The sequence below is a fragment of the Channa argus genome, unplaced genomic scaffold, assembly GCF_033026475.1.
Source record: "Channa argus isolate prfri unplaced genomic scaffold, Channa argus male v1.0 Contig030, whole genome shotgun sequence".
NCBI classification, from domain to species: domain Eukaryota; kingdom Metazoa; phylum Chordata; class Actinopteri; order Anabantiformes; family Channidae; genus Channa; species Channa argus.
The window spans coordinates 360,649-383,410 of NW_027125249.1; the positions used below are offsets into that span (position 1 = coordinate 360,649).

Genomic DNA, 22,762 nt, shown 5'->3' on the forward strand with positions numbered 1-22,762 from the left:
AATAAAAACAACACATATGGCCAGGACCGTAACATGGTCTACTAGTAATGAAGCACGATGGTTGACAAACCAATAAAGTAGCAAAACAGCAATGAAAGAACAAAATTTGATGAAAATATAGAACAATTTCTATGAATAAATAGGCAGTAACACCAGCTTGTGCTGCCCGTAAACCCAAGCAAAAAAGCTTACAGCACCTGGTATTCCCAGGCGGTCTTCCTACCAAGTACTAACCAGGCCCGGCCCTATTTGGCTGCCGAGATCGGACGAGATCGGGCGCTCATAGAGCGGTGTGGCCGGAAGCTGCATTTGACATCATCAACAGCTCTTAAAAACGCTGGAGAAGCAGAATGCATGACACTTGCTAAGAAGAAGATAAATGTGGCAAAGTACAAAGTACTATAACTGTACTGGTCTGTTACGCCCCTGTCTAGGGGGTCAGGGTGCAACATACAAAGATAAATTAGCATGTTCCCTCTCCGATCCCCAAACCAAAATCCAGGATCGAGATGTTCCAACAGAATGATATTTATTTTAAACGAAAGAAAGTGTCAAACAAAACATGACACTACAACTCAGGGCGAACCAAGGCCAACATAATAAACAAAATAAGCCATTTCCCACAGAAAGTGCTAGCTAGCCTGATAGAAATAAACAAACCAAAAGATAGTCGCTAACCCTAACTCCCTAATGTGAAAACAAGAGAAAACAATCAAAAGAAAAATGGCAGTCCACCCCTACAGATTTAATACTATTTACAAAATATACAATTTATAAACAAAACCACGGCACAAAACCTAACAATTCAAAAATGCTAAATAAGATTTGGAAACTAAGAACAGCAAACAGGTGCTGCTGCCAGAAAGAGCCTCGCTAGCTGTTGGGAACCGTACTTTTAAAACTCCAGGAAGTGTAGGATGGACCAATCAGCTTCCTGTACTTCCCCCAAATCCGGCCAATCAGGCAGGGCACCTATAAGAACAAGAAAATAAAAACAACACATATGGCCATGACCGTAACATGGTCTACTAGTAATGAAGCACGATGGTTGACAAACCAATAAAGTAGCAAAACAGCAATGAAAGAACAAAATTTGATGAAAATATAGAACAATTTCTATGAATAAATAGGCAGTAACACCAGCTTGAGCTGCCCGTAAACCCAAGCAAAAAAGCTTACAGCACCTGGTATTCCCAGGCGGTCTTCCTACCAAGTACTAACCAGGCCCGGCTCTATTTGGCTGCCGAGATCGGACGAGATCGGGCGAGATCGGGCGCTTAGAGAGCGGTGTGGCCGTAAGCTGCATTTGACATTATCAACAGCTCTTAAAAACGCTAGAGAAGCAGAATGCATGACACTTGCTAAGAAGAAGATAAATGTGGCAAAGTACAAAGTACTATAACTGTACTGGTCTTTTACGCCCCTGTCTAGGGGGTCAGGGTGAAACATACAAAGATAAAATTTGCATGTTCCCTCTCCGATCCCCAAACCAAAATCCAGGATTGAGATGTTCCAACAGAATGATATTTATTTTAAACGAAAGAAAGTGTCAAACAAAACATGACACTACAACTCAGGGCGAACCAAGGCCAACATAATAAACAAAATAAGCCATTTCCCACAGAAAGTGCTAGCTAGCCTGATAGAAAGAAACAAACCAAAAGACAGTCGCTAACCCTAACTCCCTAATGTGAAAACAGTCCAAAGAAAATGGCAGTTCACCCCTACAGATTTAATACTATTTACAAAATATACAATTTATAAACAAAACCACGGCACAAAACCTAACAATTCAAAAATGCTAAATAAGATTTGGAAACCAAGAACAGCAAACAGGTGCTGCTGCCAGAAAGAGCCTCGCTAGCTGTTGGGAACCGTACATTTAAAACTCCAGGAAGTGTAGGATGGACCAATCAGCATCCTGTACTTCCCCCAAATCCGGCCAATCAGGCAGGGCACCTATAAGAACAACAAAATAAAAACAACACATATGGCCAGGACCGTAACATGGTCTACTAGTAATGAAGCACGATGGTTGACAAACCAATAAAGTAGCAAAACAGCAATGAAAGAACAAAATTTGATGAAAATATAGAACAATTTCTATGAATAAATAGGCAGTAACACCAGCTTGAGCTGCCCGTAAACCCAAGCAAAAAAGCTTACAGCACCTGGTATTCCCAGGCGGTCTTCCTACCAAGTACTAACCAGGCCCGGCCCTATTTGGCTGCCGAGATCGGACGAGATCGGGCGCTCAGAGAGCGGTGTGGCCGTAAGCTGCATTTGACATCATCAACAGCTCTTAAAAACGCTGGAGAAGCAGAATGCATGACACTTGCTAAGAAGAAGATAAATGTGGCAAAGTACAAAGTACTATAACTGTACTGGTCTGTTACGCCCCTGTCTAGGGGGTCAGGGTGCAACATACAAAGATAAATTAGCATGTTCCCTCTCCGATCCCCAAACCAAAATCCAGAATCGAGATGTTCCAACAGAATGATATTTATTTTAAACGAAAGAAAGTGTCAAACAAAACATGACACTACAACTCAGGGCGAACCAAGGCCAACATAATAAACAAAATAAGCCATTTCCCACAGAAAGTGCTAGCTAGCCTGATAGAAAGAAACAAACCAAAAGACAGTCGCTAACCCTAACTCCCTAATGTGAAAACAAGAGAAAACAATCAAAAGAAAAATGGCAGTCCACCCCTACAGATTTAATACTATTTACAAAATATACAATTTATAAACAAAACCACGGCACAAAACCTAACAATTCAAAAATGCTAAATAAGGTTTAGAAACCAAGAACAGCAATCAGGTGCTGATGCCAGAAAGAGCCTCGCTAGCTGTTGGGAACCATACTTTTAAAACTCCAGGAAGTGTAGGATGGACCAATCAGCTTCCTGTACTGCCCCCCAATCCAGCCAATCAGGCAGGGCACCTATAAGAACAAGAAAATAAAAACAACACATATGGCCAGGACCGTAACATGGTCTACTAGTAATGAAGCACGATGGTTGGCAAACCAATAAAGTAGCAAAACAGCAATGAAAGAACAAAATTTGATGAAAATATAGAACAATTTCTATGAATAAATAGGCAGTAACACCAGCTTGTGCTGCCCGTAAACCCAAGCAAAAAAGCTTACAGCACCTGGTATTCCCAGGCGGTCGTCCTACCAAGTACTAACCAGGCCCGGCTCTATTTGGCTGCCGAGATCGGACGAGATCGGGCGCTTAGAGAGCGGTGTGGCCGTAAGCTGCATTTGATATCATCAACAGCTCTTAAAAACGCTGGAGAAGCAGAATGCATGACACTTGCTAAGAAGAAGATAAATGTGGCAAAGTACAAACTACTATAACTGTACTGGTCTGTTACGCCCCTTTCTAGGGGGTCAGGGTGCAACATACAAAGATAAATTAGCATGTTCCCTCTCCGATCCCCAAACCAAAATCCAGGATCGAGATGTTCCAACAGAATGATATTTATTTTAAACGAAAGAAAGTGTCAAACAAAACATGACACTACAACTCAGGGCGAACCAAGGCCAACATAATAAACAAAATAAGCCATTTCCCACAGAAAGTGCTAGCTAGCCTGATAGAAAGAAACAAACCAAAAGACAGTCGCTAACCCTAACTCCCTAATGTGAAAACAGTCCAAAGAAAATGGCAGTTCACCCCTACAGATTTAATACTATTTACAAAATATACAATTTATAAACAAAACCACGGCACAAAACCTAACAATTCAAAAATGCTAAATAAGATTTGGAAACCAAGAACAGCAAACAGGTGCTGCTGCCAGAAAGAGCCTCGCTAGCTGTTGGGAACCGTACATTTAAAACTCCAAGAAGTGTAGGATGGACCAATCAGCATCCTGTACTTCCCCCAAATCCGGCCAATCAGGCAGGGCACCTATAAGAACAACAAAATAAAAACAACACATATGGCCAGGACCGTAACATGGTCTACTAGTAATGAAGCACGATGGTTGACAAACCAATAAAGTAGCAAAACAGCAATGAAAGAACAAAATTTGATGAAAATATAGAACAATTTCTATGAATAAATAGGCAGTAACACCAGCTTGAGCTGCCCGTAAACCCAAGCAAAAAAGCTTACAGCACCTGGTATTCCCAGGCGGTCTTCCTACCAAGTACTAACCAGGCCCGGCCCTATTTGGCTGCCGAGATCGGACGAGATCGGGCGCTCAGAGAGCGGTGTGGCCGTAAGCTGCATTTGACATCATCAACAGCTCTTAAAAACGCTGGAGAAGCAGAATGCATGACACTTGCTAAGAAGAAGATAAATGTGGCAAAGTACAAAGTACTATAACTGTACTGGTCTGTTACGCCCCTGTCTAGGGGGTCAGGGTGCAACATACAAAGATAAATTAGCATGTTCCCTCTCCGATCCCCAAACCAAAATCCAGAATCGAGATGTTCCAACAGAATGATATTTATTTTAAACGAAAGAAAGTGTCAAACAAAACATGACACTACAACTCAGGGCGAACCAAGGCCAACATAATAAACAAAATAAGCCATTTCCCACAGAAAGTGCTAGCTAGCCTGATAGAAATAAAAAAACCAAAAGATAGTCGCTAACCCTAACTCCCTAATGTGAAAACAAGAGAAAACAATCAAAAGAAAAATGGCAGTCCACCCCTACAGATTTAATACTATTTACAAAATATACAATTTATAAACAAAACCACGGCACAAAACCTAACAATTCAAAAATGCTAAATAAGATTTGGAAACTAAGAACAGCAAACAGGTGCTGCTGCCAGAAAGAGCCTCGCTAGCTGTTGGGAACCGTACTTTTAAAACTCCAGGAAGTGTAGGATGGACCAATCAGCTTCCTGTACTTCCCCCAAATCCGGCCAATCAGGCAGGGCACCTATAAGAACAAGAAAATAAAAACAACACATATGGCCATGACCGTAACATGGTCTACTAGTAATGAAGCACGATGGTTGACAAACCAATAAAGTAGCAAAACAGCAATGAAAGAACAAAATTTGATGAAAATATAGAACAATTTCTATGAATAAATAGGCAGTAACACCAGCTTGAGCTGCCCGTAAACCCAAGCAAAAAAGCTTACAGCACCTGGTATTCCCAGGCGGTCTTCCTACCAAGTACTAACCAGGCCCGGCTCTATTTGGCTGCCGAGATCGGACGAGATCGGGCGCTTAGAGAGCGGTGTGGCCGTAAGCTGCATTTGACATCATCAACAGCTCTTAAAAACGCTAGAGAAGCAGAATGCATGACACTTGCTAAGAAGAAGATAAATGTGGCAAAGTACAAAGTACTATAACTGTACTGGTCTGTTACGCCCCTGTCTAGGGGGTCAGGGTGAAACATACAAAGATAAATTTGCATGTTCCCTCTCCGATCCTCAAACCAAAATCCAGGATTGAGATGTTCCAACAGAATGATATTTATTTTAAACGAAAGAAAGTGTCAAACAAAACATGACACTACAACTCAGGGCGAACCAAGGCCAACATAATAAACAAAATAAGCCATTTCCCACAGAAAGTGCTAGCTAGCCTGATAGAAATAAACAAACCAAAAGATAGTCGCTAACCCTAACTCCCTAATGTGAAAACAAGAGAAAACAATCAAAAGAAAATGGCAGTCCACCCCTACAGATTTAATACTATTTACAAAATATACAATTTATAAACAAAACCACGGCACAAAACCTAACAATTCAAAAATGCTAAATAAGATTTGGAAACCAAGAACAGCAAACAGGTGCTGCTGCCAGAAAGAGCCTCGCTAGCTGTTGGGAACCGTACTTTTAAAACTCCAGGAAGTGTAGGATGGACCAATCAGCTTCCTGTACTGCCCCCCAATCCAGCCAATCAGGCAGGGCACCTATAAGAACAAGAAAATAAAAACAACACATATGGCCAGGACCGTAACATGGTCTACTAGTAATGAAGCACGATGGTTGGCAAACCAATAAAGTAGCAAAACAGCAATGAAAGAACAAAATTTGATGAAAATATAGAACAATTTCTATGAATAAATAGGCAGTAACACCAGCTTGTGCTGCCCGTAAACCCAAGCAAAAAAGCTTACAGCACCTGGTATTCCCAGGCGGTCTTCCTACCAAGTACTAACCAGGCCCGGCTCTATTTGGCTGCCGAGATCGGACGAGATCGGGCGCTTACAGAGCGGTGTGGCCGTAAGCTGCATTTGACATTATCAACAGCTCTTAAAAACGCTAGAGAAGCAGAATGCATTACACTTGCTAAGAAGAAGATAAATGTGGCAAAGTACAAAGTACTATAACTGTACTGGTCTGTTACGCCCCTGTCTAGGGGGTCAGGGTGAAACATACAAAGATAAATTTGCATGTTCCCTCTCCGATCCTCAAACCAAAATCCAGGATTGAGATGTTCCAACAGAATGATATTTATTTTAAACGAAAGAAAGTGTCAAACAAAACATGACACTACAACTCAGGGCGAACCAAGGCCAACATAATAAACAAAATAAGCCATTTCCCACAGAAAGTGCTAGCTAGCCTGATAGAAATAAACAAACCAAAAGATAGTCGCTAACCCTAACTCCCTAATGTGAAAACAAGAGAAAACAATCAAAAGAAAATGGCAGTCCACCCCTACAGATTTAATACTATTTACAAAATATACAATTTATAAACAAAACCACGGCACAAAACCTAACAATTCAAAAATGCTAAATAAGATTTGGAAACCAAGAACAGCAAACAGGTGCTGCTGCCAGAAAGAGCCTCGCTAGCTGTTGGGAACCGTACTTTTAAAACTCCAGGAAGTGTAGGATGGACCAATCAGCTTCCTGTACTGCCCCCCAATCCAGCCAATCAGGCAGGGCACCTATAAGAACAAGAAAATAAAAACAACACATATGGCCAGGACCGTAACATGGTCTACTAGTAATGAAGCACGATGGTTGGCAAACCAATAAAGTAGCAAAACAGCAATGAAAGAACAAAATTTGATGAAAATATAGAACAATTTCTATGAATAAATAGGCAGTAACACCAGCTTGTGCTGCCCGTAAACCCAAGCAAAAAAGCTTACAGCACCTGGTATTCCCAGGCGGTCTTCCTACCAAGTACTAACCAGGCCCGGCTCTATTTGGCTGCCGAGATCGGACGAGATCGGGCGCTTAGAGAGCGGTGTGGCCGTAAGCTGCATTTGATATCATCAACAGCTCTTAAAAACGCTGGAGAAGCAGAATGCATGACACTTGCTAAGAAGAAGATAAATGTGGCAAAGTACAAACTACTATAACTGTACTGGTCTGTTACGCCCCTTTCTAGGGGGTCAGGGTGCAACATACAAAGATAAATTAGCATGTTCCCTCTCCGATCCCCAAACCAAAATCCAGGATCGAGATGTTCCAACAGAATGATATTTATTTTAAACGAAAGAAAGTGTCAAACAAAACATGACACTACAACTCAGGGCGAACCAAGGCCAACATAATAAACAAAATAAGCCATTTCCCACAGAACGTGCTAGCTAGCCTGATAGAAATAAACAAACCAAAAGACAGTCGCTAACCCTAACTCCCTAATGTGAAAACAGTCCAAAGAAAATGGCAGTTCACCCCTACAGATTTAATACTATTTACAAAATATACAATTTATAAACAAAACCACGGCACAAAACCTAACAATTCAAAAATGCTAAATAAGGTTTGGAAACCAAGAACAGCAAACAGGTGCTGATGCCAGAAAGAGCCTCGCTAGCTGTTGGGAACCGTACTTTTAAAACTCCAGGAAGTGTAGGATGGACCAATCAGCTTCCTGTACTGCCCCCCAATCCGGCCAATCAGGCAGGGCACCTATAAGAACAAGAAAATAAAAACAACACATATGGCCAGGACCGTAACATGGTCTACTAGTAATGTAGCACGATGGTTGGCAAACCAATAAAGTAGCAAAACAGCAATGAAAGAACAAAATTTGATGAAAATATAGAACAATTTCTATGAATAAATAGGCAGTAACACCAGCTTGTGCTGCCTGTAAACCCAAGCAAAAAAGCTTACAGCACCTGGTATTCCCAGGCGGTCTTCCTACCAAGTACTAACCAGGCCCGGCTCTATTTGGCTGCCGAGATCGGACGAGATCGGGCGCTTAGAGAGCGGTGTGGCCGTAAGCTGCATTTGACATTATCAACAGCTCTTAAAAACGCTAGAGAAGCAGAATGCATGACACTTGCTAAGAAGAAGATATATGTGGCAAAGTACAAAGTACTATAACTGTACTGGTCTGTTACGCCCCTGTCTAGGGGGTCAGGGTGAAACATACAAAGATAAATTTGCATGTTCCCTCTCCGATCCTCAAACCAAAATCCAGGATTGAGATGTTCCAACAGAATGATATTTATTTTAAACGAAAGAAAGTGTCAAACAAAACATGACACTACAACTCAGGGCGAACCAAGACCAACATAATAAACAAAATAAGCCATTTCCCACAGAAAGTACTAGCTAGCCTGATAGAAATAAACAAACCAAAAGATAGTCGCTAACCCTAACTACCTAATGTGAAAACAAGAGAAAACAATCAAAAGAAAATGGCAGTCCACCCCTACAGATTTAATACTATTTACAAAATATACAATTTATAAACAAAACCACGGCACAAAACCTAACAATTCAAAAATGCTAAATAAGATTTGGAAACCAAGAACAGCAAACAGGTGCTGCTGCCAGAAAGAGCCTCGCTAGCTGTTGGGAACCGTACATTTAAAACTCCAGGAAGTGTAGGATGGACCAATCAGCATCCTGTACTTCCCCCAAATCCGGCCAATCAGGCAGGGCACCTATAAGAACAAGAAAATAAAAACAACACATATGGCCAGGACCGTAACATGGTCTACTAGTAATGAAGCACGATGGTTGACAAACCAATAAAGTAGCAAAACAGCAATGAAAGAACAAAATTTGATGAAAATATAGAACAATTTCTATGAATAAATAGGCAGTAACACCAGCTTGAGCTGCCCGTAAACCCAAGCAAAAAAGCTTACAGCACCTGGTATTCCCAGGCGGTCTTCCTACCAAGTACTAACCAGGCCCGGCCCTATTTGGCTGCCTAGATCGGACGAGATCGGGCGCTTAGAGAGCGGTGTGGCCGTAACATGCATTTGATATCATCAACAGCTCTTAAAAACGCTGGAGAAGCAGAATGCATGACACTTGCTAAGAAGAAGATAAATGTGTCAAAGTACAAAGTACTATAACTGTACTGGTCTGTTACGCCCCTTTCTAGGGGGTCAGGGTGCAACATACAAAGATAAATTAGCATGTTCCCTCTCCGATCCCCAAACCAAAATCCAGGATCGAGATGTTCCAACAGAATGATATTTATTTTAAACGAAAGAAAGTGTCAAACAAAACATGACACTACAACTCAGGGCGAACCAAGGCCAACATAATAAACAAAATAAGCCATTTCCCACAGAAAGTGCTAGCTAGCCTGATAGAAATAAACAAACCAAAAGACAGTCGCTAACCCTAACTCCCTAATGTGAAAACAAGAGAAAACAATCAAAAGAAAATGGCAGTTCACCCCTACAGATTTAATACTATTTACAAAATATACAATTTATAAACAAAACCACGGCACAAAACCTAACAATTCAAAAATGCTAAATAAGATTTGGAAACCAAGAACAGCAAACAGGTGCTGCTGCCAGAAAGAGCCTCGCTAGCTGTTGGGAACCGTACATTTAAAACTCCAGGAAGTGTAGGATGGACCAATCAGCTTCCTGTACTTCCCCCAAATCCGGCCAATCAGGCAGGGCACCTATAAGAACAAGAAAATAAAAACAACACATATGGCCAGGACCGTAACATGGTCTACTAGTAATGAAGCACGATGGTTGACAAACCAATAAAGTAGCAAAACAGCAATGAAAGAACAAAATTTGATGAAAATATAGAACAATTTCTATGAATAAATAGGCAGTAACACCAGCTTGAGCTGCCCGTAAACCCAAGCAAAAAAGCTTACAGCACCTGGTATTCCCAGGCGGTCTTCCTACCAAGTACTAACCAGGCCCGGCTCTATTTGGCTGCCGAGATTGGGCGAGATCGGGCGCTTAGAGAGCGGTGTGGCCGTAAGCTGCATATGACATCATCAACAGCTCTTAAAAACGCTGGAGAAGCAGAATGCATGACACTTGCTAAGAAGAAGATAAATGTGGCAAAGTACAAAGTACTATAACTGTACTGGTCTGTTACGCCCCTGTCTAGGGGCTCAGGGTGCAACATACAAAGATAAATTAGCATGTTCCCTCTCCGATCCCCAAACCAAAATCCAGGATTGAGATGTTCCAACAGAATGATATTTATTTTAAACGAAAGAAAGTGTCAAACAAAACATGACACTACAACTCAGGGCGAACCAAGGCCAACATAATAAACAAAATAAGCCATTTCCCACAGAAAGTGCTAGCTAGCCTGATAGAAATAAACAAACCAAAAGACAGTCGCTAACCCTAACTCCCTAATGTGAAAACAGTCCAAAGAAAATGGCAGTTCACCCCTACAGATTTAATACTATTTACAAAATATACAATTTATAAACAAAACCACGGCACAAAACCTAACAATTCAAAAATGCTAAATAAGATTTGGAAACCAAGAACAGCAAACAGGTGCTGCTGCCAGAAAGAGCCTCGCTAGCTGTTGGGAACCGTACATTTAAAACTCCAGGAAGTGTAGGATGGACCAATCAGCTTCCTGTACTTCCCCCAAATCCGGCCAATCAGGCAGGGCACCTATAAGAACAAGAAAATAAAAACAACACATATGGCCAGGACCGTAACATGGTCTACTAGTAATGAAGCACGATGGTTGACAAACCAATAAAGTAGCAAAACAGCAATGAAAGAACAAAATTTGATGAAAATATAGAACAATTTCTATGAATAAATAGGCAGTAACACCAGCTTGAGCTGCCCGTAAACCCAAGCAAAAAAGCTTACAGCACCTGGTATTCCCAGGCGGTCTTCCTACCAAGTACTAACCAGGCCCGGCTCTATTTGGCTGCCGAGATCGGACGAGATCGGGCGCTTAGAGAGCGGTGTGGCCGTAAGCTGCATTTGACATCATCAACAGCTCTTAAAAACGCTAGAGAAGCAGAATGCATGACACTTGCTAATAAAAAGATAAATGTGTCAAAGTACAAAGTACTATAACTGTACTGGTCTGTTACGCCCCTGTCTAGGGGGTCAGGGTGCAACATACAAAGATAAATTAGCATTTTCCCTCTCCGATCCCCAAACCAAAATCCAGGATCGAGATGTTCCAACAGAATGATATTTATTTTAAACGAAAGAAAGTGTCAAACAAAACATGACACTACAACTCAGGGCGAACCAAGGCCAACATAATAAACAAAATAAGCCATTTCCCACAGAAAGTGCTAGCTAGCCTGATAGAAATAAACAAACCAAAAGACAGTCGCTAACCCTAACTCCCTAATGTGAAAACAGTCCAAAGAAAATGGCAGTTCACCCCTACAGATTTAATACTATTTACAAAATATACAATTTATAAACAAAACCACGGCACAAAACCTAACAATTCAAAAATGATAATAAATAAGGTGATAATAAATAAGGTTTGGAAAGCAAGAACAGCAAAGAGGTGCTTCTGCCAGAAAGAGCCTCGCTAGCTGTTGGGAACCGTACTTTTAAAACTCCAGGAAGTGTAGGATGGACCAATCAGCTTCCTGTACTGCCCCCCAATCCGGCCAATCAGGCAGGGCACTTATAAGAACAAGAAAATAAAAACAACACATATGGCCAGGACCGTAACATGGTCTACTAGTAATGAAGCACGATGGTTGGCAAACCAATAAAGTAGCAAAACAGCAATGAAAGAACAAAATTTGATGAAAATATAGAACAATTTCTATGAATAAATAGGCAGTAACACCAGCTTGTGCTGCCCGTAAACCCAAGCAAAAAAGCTTACAGCACCTGGTATTCCCAGGCGGTCTTCCTACCAAGTACTAACCAGGCCCGGCTCTATTTGGCTGCCGAGATCGGACGAGATCGGGCGCTTAGAGAGCGGTGTGGCCGTAAGCTGCATTTGACATCATCAACAGCTCTTAAAAACGCTAGAGAAGCAGAATGCATGACACTTGCTAAGAAGAAGATAAATGTGGCAAAGTACAAAGTACTATAACTGTACTGGTCTGTTACGCCCCTTTCTAGGGGGTCAGGGTGCAACATACAAAGATAAATTAGCATGTTCCCTCTCCGATCCCCAAACCAAAATCCAGGATCGAGATGTTCCAACAGAATGATATTTATTTTAAACGAAAGAAAGTGTCAAACAAAACATGACACTACAACTCAGGGCGAACCAAGGCCAACATAATAAACAAAATAAGCCATTTCCCACAGAAAGTGCTAGCTAGCCTGATAGAAATAAACAAACCAAAAGACAGTCGCTAACCCTAACTCCCTAATGTGAAAACAAGAGAAAACAATCAAAAGAAAATGGCAGTCCACCCCTACAGATTTAATACTATTTACAAAATATACAATTTATAAACAAAACCACGGCACAAAACCTAACAATTCAAAAATGCTAAATAAGGTTTGGAAACCAAGAACAGCAAACAGGTGCTGATGCCAGAAAGAGCCTCGCTAGCTGTTGGGAACCGTACTTTTAAAACTCCAGGAAGTGTAGGATGGACCAATCAGCTTCCTGTACTGCCCCCCAATCCGGCCAATCAGGCAGGGCACCTATAAGAACAAGAAAATAAAAACAACACATATGGCCCGGACCGTAACATGGTCTATTAGTAATGAAGCACGATGGTTGACAAACCAATAAAGTAGCAAAACAGCAATGAAAGAACAAAATTTGATGAAAATATAGAACAATTTCTATGAATAAATAGGCAGTAACACCAGCTTGTGCTGCCCGTAAACCCAAGCAAAAAAGCTTACAGCACCTGGTATTCCCAGGCGGTCTTCCTACCAAGTTACTAACCAGGCCCAGCTCTATTTGGCTGCCGAGATCGGACGAGATCGGGCGCTTAGAGAGCGGTGTGGCCGTAAGCTGCATTCGACATCATCAACAGCTCTTAAAAACGCTGGAGAAGCAGAATGCATGACACTTGCTAAGAAGAAGATAAATGTGGCAAAGTACAAAGTACTATAACTGTACTGGTCTGTTACGCCCCTGTCTACGGGGTCAGGGTGCAACATACAAAGATAAATTAGCATGTTCCCTCTCCGATCCCCAAACCAAAATCCAGGATCGAGATGTTCCAACAGAATGATATTTATTTTAAACGAAAGAAAGTGTCAAACAAAACATGACACTACAACTCAGGGCGAACCAAGGCCAACATAATAAACAAAATAAGCCATTTCCCACAGAAAGTGCTAGCTAGCCTGATAGAAAAAAAAACAAACCAAAAGACAGTTGCTAACCCTAACTCCCTAATGTGAAAACAGTCCAAAGAAAATGGCAGTTCACCCCTACAGATTTAATACTATTTACAAAATATACAATTTATAAACAAAACCACGGCACAAAACCTAACAATTCAAAAATGCTAAATAAGGTTTGGAAACCAAGAACAGCAAACAGGTGCTGATGCCAGAAAGAGCCTCGCTAGCTGTTGGGAACCGTACTTTTAAAACTCCAGGAAGTGTAGGATGGACCAATCAGCTTCCTGTACTGCCCCCCAATCCGGCCAATCAGGCAGGGCACCTATAAGAACAAGAAAATAAAAACAACACATATGGCCAGGACCGTAACATGGTCTACTAGTAATGAAGCACGATGGTTGACAAACCAATAAAGTAGCAAAACAGCAATGAAAGAACAAAATTTGATGAAAATATAGAACAATTTCTATGAATAAATAGGCAGTAACACCAGCTTGTGCTGCCTGTAAACCCAAGCAAAAAAGCTTACAGCACCTGGTATTCCCAGGCGGTCTTCCTACCAAGTACTAACCAGGCCCGGCTCTATTTGGCTGCCGAGATCGGACGAGATCGGGCGCTTACAGAGCGGTGTGGCCGTAAGCTGCATTTGACATTATCAACAGCTCTTAAAAACGCTAGAGAAGCAGAATGCATGACACTTGCTAAGAAGAAGATAAATGTGGCAAAGTACAAAGTACTATAACTGTACTGGTCTGTTACGCCCCTGTCTAGGGGGTCAGGGTGAAACATACAAAGATAAATTTGCATGTTCCCTCTCCGATCCTCAAACCAAAATCCAGGATTGAGATGTTCCAACAGAATGATATTTATTTTAAACGAAAGAAAGTGTCAAACAAAACATGACACTACAACTCAGGGCGAACCAAGGCCAACATAATAAACAAAATAAGCCATTTCCCACAGAAAGTGCTAGCTAGCCTGATAGAAATAAACAAACCAAAAGATAGTCGCTAACCCTAACTCCCTAATGTGAAAACAAGAGAAAACAATCAAAAGAAAATGGCAGTCCACCCCTACAGATTTAATACTATTTACAAAATATACAATTTATAAACAAAACCACGGCACAAAACCTAACAATTCAAAAATGCTAAATAAGATTTGGAAACCAAGAACAACAAACAGGTGCTGCTGCCAGAAAGAGCCTCGCTAGCTGTTGGGAACCGTACATTTAAAACTCCAGGAAGTGTAGGATGGACCAATCAGCATCCTGTACTTCCCCCAAATACGGCCAATCAGTCAGGGCACCTATAAGAACAAGAAAATAAAAACAACACATATGGCCAGGACCGTAACATGGTCTACTAGTAATGAAGCACGATGGTTGACAAACCAATAAAGTAGCAAAACAGCAATGAAAGAACAAAATTTGATGAAAATATAGAACAATTTCTATGAATAAATAGGCAGTAACACCAGCTTGTGCTGCCCGTAAACCCAAGCAAAAAAGCTTACAGCACCTGGTATTCCCAGGCGGTCTTCCTACCAAGTACTAACCAGGCCCGGCTCTATTTGGCTGCCGAGATCTGACGAGATCGGGCGCTTAGAGAGCGGTGTGGCCGTAAGCTGCATTTGACATCATCAACAGCTCTTAAAAACGCTGGAGAAGCAGAATGCATGACACTTGCTAAGAATAAGATAAATGTGTCAAAGTACAAAGTACTATAACTGTACTGGTCTGTTACGCCCCTTTCTAGGGGGTCAGGGTGCAACATACAAAGATAAATTAGCATGTTCCCTCTCCGATCCCCAAACCAAAATCCAGGATCGAGATGTTCCAACAGAATGATATTTATTTTAAACGAAAGAAAGTGTCAAACAAAACATGACACTACAACTCAGGGCGAACCAAGGCCAACATAATAAACAAAATAAGCCATTTCCCACAGAAAGTGCTAGCTAGCCTGATAGAAATAAACAAACCAAAAGACAGTCACTAACCCTAACTCCCTAATGTGAAAACAGTCCAAAGAAAATGGCAGTTCACCCCTACAGATTTAATACTATTTACAAAATATACAATTTATAAACAAAACCACGGCACAAAACCTAACAATTCAAAAATGCTAAATAAGGTTTGGAAACCAAGAACAGCAAACAGGTGCTGATGCCAGAAAGAGCCTCGCTAGCTGTTGGGAACCGTACTTTTAAAACTCCAGGAAGTGTAGGATGGACCAATCAGCTTCCTGTACTGCCCCCCAATCCAGCCAATCAGGCAGGTCACCTATAAGAACAAGAAAATAAAAACAACACATATGGCCAGGACCGTAACATGGTCTACTAGTAATGAAGCACGATGGTTGGCAAACCAATAAAGTAGCAAAACAGCAATGAAAGAACAAAATTTGATGAAAATATAGAACAATTTCTATGAATAAATAGGCAGTAACACCAGCTTGTGCTGCCCGTAAACCCAAGCAAAAAAGCTTACAGCACTTGGTATTCCCAGGCGGTCTTCCTACCAAGTACTAACCAGGCCCGGCTCTATTTGGCTGCCGAGATCGGACGAGATCGGGCGCTTAGAGAGCGGTGTGGCCGTAAGCTGCATTTGATATCATCAACAGCTCTTAAAAACGCTGGAGAAGCAGAATGCATGACACTTGCTAAGAAGAAGATAAATGTGTCAAAGTACAAAGTACTATAACTGTACTTGTCTGTTACGCCCCTTTCTAGGGGGTCAGGGTGCAACATACAAAGATAAATTAGCATGTTCCCTCTCCGATCCCCAAACCAAAATCCAGGATCGAGATGTTCCAACAGAATGATATTTATTTTAAACGAAAGAAAGTGTCAAACAAAACATGACACTACAACTCAGGGCGAACCAAGGGCAACATAATAAACAAAATAAGCCATTTCCCACAGAAAGTGCTAGCTAGCCTGATAGAAATAAACAAACCAAAAGACAGTCGCTAACCCTAACTCCCTAATGTGAAAACAGTCCAAAGAAAATGGCAGTTCACCCCTACAGATTTAATACTATTTACAAAATATACAATTTATAAACAAAACCACGGCACAAAACCTAACAATTCAAAAATGCTAAATAAGGTTTGGAAACCAAGAACAGCAAACAGGTGCTGATGCCAGAAAGAGCCTCGCTAGCTGTTGGGAACCGTACCTTTAAAACTCCAGGAAGTGTAGGATGGACCAATCAGCTTCCTGTACTGCCCCCCAATCCGGCCAATCAGGCAGGGCACCTATAAGAACAAGAAAATAAAAACAACACATATGGCCAGGACCGTAACATGGTCTACTAGTAATGTAGCACGATGGTTGGCAAACCAATAAAGTAGCAAAACAGCAATGAAAGAACAAAATTTGATGAAAATATAGAACAATTTCTATGAATAAATAGGCAGTAACACCAGCTTGTGCTGCCTGTAAACCCAAGCAAAAAAGCTTACAGCACCTGGTATTCCCAGGGGGTCTTCCTACCAAGTACTAACCAGGCCCGGCTCTATTTGGCTGCCGAGATCGGACGAGATCGGGCGCTTAGAGAGCGGTGTGGCTGTAAGCTGCATTTGACATCATCAACAGCTCTTAAAAACGCTAGAGAAGCAGAATGCATGACACTTGCTAAGAAGAAGATAAATGTGGCAAAGTACAAAGTACTATAACTGTACTGGTCTGTTACGCCCCTGTCTAGGGGGTCAGGGTGAAACATACAAAGATAAATTTGCATGTTCCCTCTCCGATCCTCAAACCAAAATCCAGGATTGAGATGTTCCAACAGAATGATATTTATTTTAAATGAAAGAAAGTGTCAAACAAAACATGACACTACAACTCAGGGCGAACCAAGGCCAACATAATAAACAAAATAAGCCATTTCCCACAGAAAGTGCTAGCTAGCCTGATAGAAATAAACAAACCAAAAGATAGTCGCTAACCCTAACTCCCTAATGTGAAAACAAGAGAAAACAATCAAAAGAAAATGGCAGTCCACCCCTACAGATTTAATACTATTTACAAAATATACAATTTATAAACAAAACCACGGCACAAAACCTAACAATTCAAAAATGCTAAATAAGATTTGGAAACCAAGAACAGCAAACAGGTGCTGCTGCCAGAAAGAGCCTCGCTAGCTGTTGGGAACCGTACATTTAAAACTCCAGGAAGTGTAGGATGGACCAATCAGCATCCTGTACTTCCCCCAAATCCGGCCAATCAGGCAGGGCACCTATAAGAACAAGAAAATAAAAACAACACATATGGCCAGGACCGTAACATGGTCTACTAGTAATGAAGCACGATGGTTGACAAACCAATAAAGTAGCAAAACAGCAATGAAAGAACAAAATTTGATGAAAATATAGAACAATTTCTATGAATAAATAGGCAGTAACACCAGCTTGAGCTGCCCGTAAACCCAAGCAAAAAAGCTTACAGCACCTGGTATTCCCAGGCGGTCTTCCTACCAAGTACTAACCAGGCCCGGCCCTATTTGGCTGCCGAGATCGGACGAGATCGGGCGCTTAGAGAGCGGTGTGGCCGTAACATGCATTTGATATCATCAACAGCTCTTAAAAACGCTGGAGAAGCAGAATGCATGACACTTGCTAAGAAGAAGATAAATGTGGCAAAGTACAAACTACTATAACTGTACTGGTCTGTTACGCCCCTTTCTAGGGGGTCAGGGTGCAACATACAAAGATAAATTAGCATGTTCCCTCTCCGATCCCCAAACCAAAATCCAGGATCGAGATGTTCCAACAGAATGATATTTATTTTAAACGAAAGAAAGTGTCAAACAAAACATGACACTACAACTCAGGGCGAACCAAGGCCAACATAATAAACAAAATAAGCCATTTCCCACAGAAAGTGCTAGCTAGCCTGATAGAAATAAACAAACCAAAAGACAGTCGCTAACCCTAACTCCCTAATGTGAAAACAAGAGAAAACAATCAAAAGAAAATGGCAGTTCACCCCTACAGATTTAATACTATTTACAAAATATACAATTTATAAACAAAACCACGGCACAAAACCTAACAATTCAAAAATGCTAAATAAGATTTGGAAACCAAGAACAGCAAACAGGTGCTGCTGCCAGAAAGAGCCTCGCTAGCTGTTGGGAACCGTACATTTAAAACTCCAGGAAGTGTAGGATGGACCAATCAGCTTCCTGTACTTCCCCCAAATCCGGCCAATCAGGCAGGGCACCTATAAGAACAAGAAAATAAAAACAACACATATGGCCAGGACCGTAACATGGTCTACTAGTAATGAAGCACGATGGTTGACAAACCAATAAAGTAGCAAAACAGCAATGAAAGAACAAAATTTGATGAAAATATAGAACAATTTCTATGAATAAATAGGCAGTAACACCAGCTTGAGCTGCCCGTAAACCCAAGCAAAAAAGCTTACAGCACCTGGTATTCCCAGGCGGTCTTCCTACCAAGTACTAACCAGGCCCGGCTCTATTTGGCTGCCGAGATTGGGCGAGATCGGGCGCTTAGAGAGCGGTGTGGCCGTAAGCTGCATATGACATCATCAACAGCTCTTAAAAACGCTGGAGAAGCAGAATGCATGACACTTGCTAAGAAGAAGATAAATGTGGCAAAGTACAAAGTACTATAACTGTACTGGTCTGTTACGCCCCTGTCTAGGGGCTCAGGGTGCAACATACAAAGATAAATTAGCATGTTCCCTCTCCGATCCCCAAACCAAAATCCAGGATTGAGATGTTCCAACAGAATGATATTTATTTTAAACGAAAGAAAGTGTCAAACAAAACATGACACTACAACTCAGGGCGAACCAAGGGCAACATAATAAACAAAATAAGCCATTTCCCACAGAAAGTGCTAGCTAGCCTGATAGAAATAAACAAACCAAAAGACAGTCGCTAACCCTAACTCCCTAATGTGAAAACAGTCCAAAGAAAATGGCAGTTCACCCCTACAGATTTAATACTATTTACAAAATATACAATTTATAAACAAAACCACGGCACAAAACCTAACAATTCAAAAATGCTAAATAAGGTTTGGAAACCAAGAACAGCAAACAGGTGCTGATGCCAGAAAGAGCCTCGCTAGCTGTTGGGAACCGTACTTTTAAAACTCCAGGAAGTGTAGGATGGACCAATCAGCTTCCTGTACTGCCCCCCAATCCGGCCAATCAGGCAGGGCACCTATAAGAACAAGAAAATAAAAACAACACATATGGCCAGGACCGTAACATGGTCTACTAGTAATGAAGCACGATGGTTGACAAACCAATAAAGTAGCAAAACAGCAATGAAAGAACAAAATTTGATGAAAATATAGAACAATTTCTATGAATAAATAGGCAGTAACACCAGCTTGTGCTGCCTGTAAACCCAAGCAAAAAAGCTTACAGCACCTGGTATTCCCAGGCGGTCTTCCTACCCAGTACTAACCAGGCCCGGCTCTATTTGGCTGCCGAGATCGGACGAGATCGGGCGCTTACAGAGCGGTGTGGCCGTAAGCTGCATTTGACATTATCAACAGCTCTTAAAAACGCTAGAGAAGCAGAATGCATGACACTTGCTAAGAAGAAGATAAATGTGGCAAAGTACAAAGTACTATAACTGTACTGGTCTGTTACGCCCCTGTCTAGGGGGTCAGGGTGAAACATACAAAGATAAATTTGCATGTTCCCTCTCCGATCCTCAAACCAAAATCCAGGATTGAGATGTTCCAACAGAATGATATTTATTTTAAACGAAAGAAAGTGTCAAACAAAACATGACACTACAACTCAGGGCGAACCAAGGCCAACATAATAAACAAAATAAGCCATTTCCCACAGAAAGTGCTAGCTAGCCTGATAGAAATAAACAAACCAAAAGATAGTCGCTAACCCTAACTCCCTAATGTGAAAACAAGAGAAAACAATCAAAAGAAAATGGCAGTCCACCCCTACAGATTTAATACTATTTACAAAATATACAATTTATAAACAAAACCACGGCACAAAACCTAACAATTCAAAAATGCTAAATAAGATTTGGAAACCAAGAACAACAAACAGGTGCTGCTGCCAGAAAGAGCCTCGCTAGCTGTTGGGAACCGTACATTTAAAACTCCAGGAAGTGTAGGATGGACCAATCAGCATCCTGTACTTCCCCCAAATACGGCCAATCAGTCAGGGCACCTATAAGAACAAGAAAATAAAAACAACACATATGGCCAGGACCGTAACATGGTCTACTAGTAATGAAGCACGATGGTTGACAAACCAATAAAGTAGCAAAACAGCAATGAAAGAACAAAATTTGATGAAAATATAGAACAATTTCTATGAATAAATAGGCAGTAACACCAGCTTGTGCTGCCCGTAAACCCAAGCAAAAAAGCTTACAGCACCTGGTATTCCCAGGCGGTCTTCCTACCAAGTACTAACCAGGCCCGGCTCTATTTGGCTGCCGAGATCTGACGAGATCGGGCGCTTAGAGAGCGGTGTGGCCGTAAGCTGCATTTGACATCATCAACAGCTCTTAAAAACGCTGGAGAAGCAGAATGCATGACACTTGCTAAGAATAAGATAAATGTGTCAAAGTACAAAGTACTATAACTGTACTGGTCTGTTACGCCCCTTTCTAGGGGGTCAGGGTGCAACATACAAAGATAAATTAGCATGTTCCCTCTCCGATCCCCAAACCAAAATCCAGGATCGAGATGTTCCAACAGAATGATATTTATTTTAAACGAAAGAAAGTGTCAAACAAAACATGACACTACAACTCAGGGCGAACCAAGGCCAACATAATAAACAAAATAAGCCATTTCCCACAGAAAGTGCTAGCTAGCCTGATAGAAATAAACAAACCAAAAGACAGTCACTAACCCTAACTCCCTAATGTGAAAACAGTCCAAAGAAAATGGCAGTTCACCCCTACAGATTTAATACTATTTACAAAATATACAATTTATAAACAAAACCACGGCACAAAACCTAACAATTCAAAAATGCTAAATAAGGTTTGGAAACCAAGAACAGCAAACAGGTGCTGATGCCAGAAAGAGCCTCGCTAGCTGTTGGGAACCGTACTTTTAAAACTCCAGGAAGTGTAGGATGGACCAATCAGCTTCCTGTACTGCCCCCCAATCCAGCCAATCAGGCAGGGCACCTATAAGAACAAGAAAATAAAAACAACACATATGGCCAGGACCGTAACATGGTCTACTAGTAATGAAGCACGATGGTTGGCAAACCAATAAAGTAGCAAAACAGCAATGAAAGAACAAAATTTGATGAAAATATAGAACAATTTCTATGAATAAATAGGCAGTAACACCAGCTTGTGCTGCCCGTAAACCCAAGCAAAAAAGCTTACAGCACTTGGTATTCCCAGGCGGTCTTCCTACCAAGTACTAACCAGGCCCGGCTCTATTTGGCTGCCGAGATCGGACGAGATCGGGCGCTTAGAGAGCGGTGTGGCCGTAAGCTGCATTTGATATCATCAACAGCTCTTAAAAACGCTGGAGAAGCAGAATGCATGACACTTGCTAAGAAGAAGATAAATGTGTCAAAGTACAAAGTACTATAACTGTACTTGTCTGTTACGCCCCTTTCTAGGGGGTCAGGGTGCAACATACAAAGATAAATTAGCATGTTCCCTCTCCGATCCCCAAACCAAAATCCAGGATCGAGATGTTCCAACAGAATGATATTTATTTTAAACGAAAGAAAGTGTCAAACAAAACATGACACTACAACTCAGGGCGAACCAAGGGCAACATAATAAACAAAATAAGCCATTTCCCACAGAAAGTGCTAGCTAGCCTGATAGAAATAAACAAACCAAAAGACAGTCGCTAACCCTAACTCCCTAATGTGAAAACAGTCCAAAGAAAATGGCAGTTCACCCCTACAGATTTAATACTATTTACAAAATATACAATTTATAAACAAAACCACGGCACAAAACCTAACAATTCAAAAATGCTAAATAAGGTTTGGAAACCAAGAACAGCAAACAGGTGCTGATGCCAGAAAGAGCCTCGCTAGCTGTTGGGAACCGTACCTTTAAAACTCCAGGAAGTGTAGGATGGACCAATCAGCTTCCTGTACTGCCCCCCAATCCGGCCAATCAGGCAGGGCACCTATAAGAACAAGAAAATAAAAACAACACATATGGCCAGGACCGTAACATGGTCTACTAGTAATGTAGCACGATGGTTGGCAAACCAATAAAGTAGCAAAACAGCAATGAAAGAACAAAATTTGATGAAAATATAGAACAATTTCTATGAATAAATAGGCAGTAACACCAGCTT

General features: G+C 41.3%; 3 non-coding genes and 20 pseudogenes across 3 annotated transcripts; all 23 read right to left on the reverse strand.

Moving 5' to 3' along the window:
• Nucleotides 1–185: 185 nt before the first annotated feature.
• LOC137116074 (5S ribosomal RNA) lies at nt 186–304 on the reverse strand (annotated as a pseudogene).
• Nucleotides 305–1,172: 868 nt separating this feature from the next.
• LOC137116268 (5S ribosomal RNA) lies at nt 1,173–1,301 on the reverse strand (annotated as a pseudogene).
• An 858-nt stretch (nt 1,302–2,159) lies between these two features.
• Nucleotides 2,160–2,278, reverse strand: LOC137116022 (5S ribosomal RNA; annotated as a pseudogene).
• An 868-nt stretch (nt 2,279–3,146) lies between these two features.
• On the reverse strand, nt 3,147–3,265 carry LOC137115947 (5S ribosomal RNA; annotated as a pseudogene).
• An 857-nt stretch (nt 3,266–4,122) lies between these two features.
• Nucleotides 4,123–4,241, reverse strand: LOC137116023 (5S ribosomal RNA; annotated as a pseudogene).
• An 868-nt stretch (nt 4,242–5,109) lies between these two features.
• LOC137115895 (5S ribosomal RNA) lies at nt 5,110–5,228 on the reverse strand (annotated as a pseudogene).
• Nucleotides 5,229–6,095: 867 nt separating this feature from the next.
• Nucleotides 6,096–6,214, reverse strand: LOC137115965 (5S ribosomal RNA). The gene has a single exon (XR_010913572.1). It is a non-coding gene; the product is annotated as a 5S ribosomal RNA (ribosomal RNA).
• Nucleotides 6,215–7,081: 867 nt separating this feature from the next.
• Nucleotides 7,082–7,200, reverse strand: LOC137115896 (5S ribosomal RNA; annotated as a pseudogene).
• An 857-nt stretch (nt 7,201–8,057) lies between these two features.
• On the reverse strand, nt 8,058–8,176 carry LOC137115897 (5S ribosomal RNA; annotated as a pseudogene).
• An 867-nt stretch (nt 8,177–9,043) lies between these two features.
• Nucleotides 9,044–9,162, reverse strand: LOC137116321 (5S ribosomal RNA; annotated as a pseudogene).
• Nucleotides 9,163–10,029: 867 nt separating this feature from the next.
• On the reverse strand, nt 10,030–10,148 carry LOC137116252 (5S ribosomal RNA; annotated as a pseudogene).
• Nucleotides 10,149–11,005: 857 nt separating this feature from the next.
• Nucleotides 11,006–11,124, reverse strand: LOC137115899 (5S ribosomal RNA; annotated as a pseudogene).
• Nucleotides 11,125–11,999: 875 nt separating this feature from the next.
• Nucleotides 12,000–12,118, reverse strand: LOC137115900 (5S ribosomal RNA; annotated as a pseudogene).
• An 867-nt stretch (nt 12,119–12,985) lies between these two features.
• Nucleotides 12,986–13,105, reverse strand: LOC137116119 (5S ribosomal RNA; annotated as a pseudogene).
• Nucleotides 13,106–13,964: 859 nt separating this feature from the next.
• LOC137115976 (5S ribosomal RNA) lies at nt 13,965–14,083 on the reverse strand. The gene has a single exon (XR_010913573.1). It is a non-coding gene; the product is annotated as a 5S ribosomal RNA (ribosomal RNA).
• Nucleotides 14,084–14,950: 867 nt separating this feature from the next.
• LOC137115939 (5S ribosomal RNA) lies at nt 14,951–15,069 on the reverse strand (annotated as a pseudogene).
• An 857-nt stretch (nt 15,070–15,926) lies between these two features.
• On the reverse strand, nt 15,927–16,045 carry LOC137116057 (5S ribosomal RNA; annotated as a pseudogene).
• Nucleotides 16,046–16,902: 857 nt separating this feature from the next.
• On the reverse strand, nt 16,903–17,021 carry LOC137115936 (5S ribosomal RNA; annotated as a pseudogene).
• Nucleotides 17,022–17,888: 867 nt separating this feature from the next.
• Nucleotides 17,889–18,007, reverse strand: LOC137116184 (5S ribosomal RNA; annotated as a pseudogene).
• Nucleotides 18,008–18,874: 867 nt separating this feature from the next.
• Nucleotides 18,875–18,993, reverse strand: LOC137116253 (5S ribosomal RNA; annotated as a pseudogene).
• An 857-nt stretch (nt 18,994–19,850) lies between these two features.
• On the reverse strand, nt 19,851–19,969 carry LOC137115926 (5S ribosomal RNA). Its single transcript, XR_010913568.1, has one exon. It is a non-coding gene; the product is annotated as a 5S ribosomal RNA (ribosomal RNA).
• Nucleotides 19,970–20,836: 867 nt separating this feature from the next.
• On the reverse strand, nt 20,837–20,955 carry LOC137115940 (5S ribosomal RNA; annotated as a pseudogene).
• Nucleotides 20,956–21,812: 857 nt separating this feature from the next.
• LOC137116059 (5S ribosomal RNA) lies at nt 21,813–21,931 on the reverse strand (annotated as a pseudogene).
• Nucleotides 21,932–22,762: the final 831 nt, after the last annotated feature.